The following is a 2,916-nucleotide window of genomic DNA, read 5'->3' as shown; positions in this document are numbered from 1 at the left end:
TAGCTTTAAGAATGTTTCCAGGACGTATTGGATCATAAAGCTCCTGGTCCCTAAAGCAATCCCTGTAGAAAGGGCATTGAATTACTGGAACCTCCCATTTGCTTGAAGTGTTCTCCAGATAATAAGTTAAAATAACAGCTTGGAAATGGGATTTGGCAGGTTGCTTTTGAGCAACAAGGCCAGGCATCATCTATGGATAAGGAAAAATTTCTGTCAATCCTTTGTAAATTTTTCTTCTTAGTATGTAATGTAATTATCATAAGATCAAATTCTAAACTCCAAAAATAGTATTAACTAGTTAGATTACACTACCTTCACAAGATACATTTTCATGTTGGAAGAAAATACCTTTGTAAAATATTTAGTTTAATTTTTAATTATATTTATGAGTTTGTGTTTTTCTGTGGGTATGTGGCCATAAGCAAATATACCAAAAAAGACACTGACACAGAAGACATTGGATGTCATAGAACTGAAGTTACAAGTGAACCACCTGACACAGGTCTGGGAACCATCAGTAGTATGCACCTTTTAAATTTAATTTAATTTTGATTTCTTTTATTTGTTCACTTCACATCCCTCTCACTGAACCCCTCCTAGCCATCAACTCCCACAATCCTTCCTACAACCCTCCCTTCTCCTCTGATTTGGTAGCAGTCTCCCTGGGTATCCTCCTTCTTTGGCACTTCAAGTCTCTGTGATGCTAGGTGATTCCTCTCCCATTGAGGCCAGATAAGGAAGCCCAACTAGAAAAATATATCCCATGTACTGGCAACATCTGCTACATAAGGAGGCCTAGGTCCAGCATCTATATGTTCTTTGGTTGGTGCTTCAGACTCTGAGAGGCCCAAGAGTCCAGGTGAGTTGATTCTTTTGGTCTTCCTCTGTAGTTCTTAAACCCACAGATCTATGGACACTTGATTTTTATAAAGAAGCCAAAACCATACAGTATATGTTTTTTTCTTTTCTTTTCTTGGATATTTTATTAATTTACATTTCATTTTTTGGGAATTTAAAGATTTTTGTTTTTTGTTTTTTGAGACAGGGTAGTCCTGGCTGTCCTGGAACTCACTCTGTAGACCAGGCTGGCCTTGAACTCAGAAATCCACCAGCCTCTGCCTCCGAAGTTCTGGGATTAAAGGCGTGCACCACAAACTGCCAGGCCTAAGATTATTTTTATTAAAAGACTTTTGTGACAATAAGACATTTCTGCTATTGGCAACTCCCATTCTACATCAAAAAAGACGATGAGCATCAAAGAACCTCCAAGAACCTCCATATGAAGTTTGCTTCAAATATGGCAAGCTAGCCACCAAGCAAAATATTGCCTTTGCTTCCACTGCTGAGAGCATACTATCGAAACTGTTCAAACAGGATGTAGAGATATCCATTGCTGAGTTTTCCATGGTAGCATAAGCAATCCTTTATGATTCCTGCTTCACAGAAAAGTTTGTCAAATATTCTGGGCCATATAGTTGAAGATGGATGTTCCTATGACACAAATAAATCTTTGATGATTGTCCAGAGGTCCAGCTACTCTGCCATTTCTGTAGTTAAGGAAGCTGATTTACTAAACTTCTTGATACTCAGGTTATATTTATTCCTTTTTAGGTCTCTTATGGAGTTGAAGACTAAGTAATAATAGTCTCATAATTAAGCTTAACTTGCTTAAGATTTAAGAAAATGTTCATTATTTAAAATTTTTTCTCTTTATTAATTGTTGGACATTTTAACTCTTTGCATTTCAAGTGCTGTCCCCTTTCCTGACTTCCCCTCAGAAACCACCTTTGCCATCCCCCCTCCTCCTGTTTCTATGAGGGTGTGTCCCCACCCACCCATATACTCCCACCTCCCTGCCCTTGCATTCCACTACACTGGGGCACTACACTTCACAGGACCAAGGGCCTCTTCTCCCACTGATGCATAACTAGGCCATCCTCAGCTACATATGTGGCTAGAGCCATGGATCCCTCCATGTGTACTCCTTCATTGGTGGTTTAGACCTGGGGACCTCTGGATGATTGATATTGTTGTTCTTCCTATGGGGTTGTAAACTCCTTCAGCTCATTCAGTCTTTTCTCTAACTCTTCCATTGGGGACCCTGCATTCAATGCAATGGTTGGCTGCAAGCATCCACCTATGTATATTTCAGGCTCTGGCTGAGCTGCTCAGGAGACAACTATATCAGACTCCATTCAGTATGCACATCTAGGCATCCACAAAATTGTCTGTGTTTGGTGACTGTATATGGAATGGCACCCCAGGTGGGGCATTCCCTCCATGGCCTTTCCTTCAGTCTCTGCTCCACACTTTGTCTCCATATTTGCTCCTGTATTTTATTACCCCTTCTAAGAAGGAACAAATCACTGACACTATGGTTTTCCTTCTTCTTGAGCTTCATGTGGGCTGTGAATTGTATCTTGGGTATTCTGAGCTTCTGAGTTAATATCCACTAATCAGTGAGTGCATACCATGTGTGTTTTTTTATTATTGGGTTATCTCACTCAGGATGATATTTTCTTGTTCCATCCATATGCCTAAGAATTTCATGTATTTATTGTTTTTAATAGCCAAGTAGTACTCCATTGTATAAATGTACCACATTTTCTGTATCCATTCCTCTGTTGAAGGACATCTGGGTTCTTTTCAGTTTTTGGCTATTACAAATAAGGCTGCTATGAACATAGTGAAGCATGTGTCCTTGTTATATGTTAGAACATTATTTAAGTATATGACTAGGAGTGGTATTACTGGGGCCTCAGGTAATATTAAACCCAATTTTCTGAGAAACTGCCAGACTGATTTCCAGAGTGGTTGTACCAACTTGCAATTCCACCAACAATGGAGGAGTGTTCCTCTTTCTCCACATCCTCCCCAGCATCAGCTGTTGCCTGAGTTTTTGATCTTAGCCATTCT

Source organism: Mastomys coucha, chromosome X (genome assembly GCF_008632895.1).
Source record: "Mastomys coucha isolate ucsf_1 chromosome X, UCSF_Mcou_1, whole genome shotgun sequence".
NCBI classification, from domain to species: domain Eukaryota; kingdom Metazoa; phylum Chordata; class Mammalia; order Rodentia; family Muridae; genus Mastomys; species Mastomys coucha.
The sequence above is the reverse complement of the archived record's forward strand: the minus strand, read 5'-3'. Positions refer to the sequence as shown.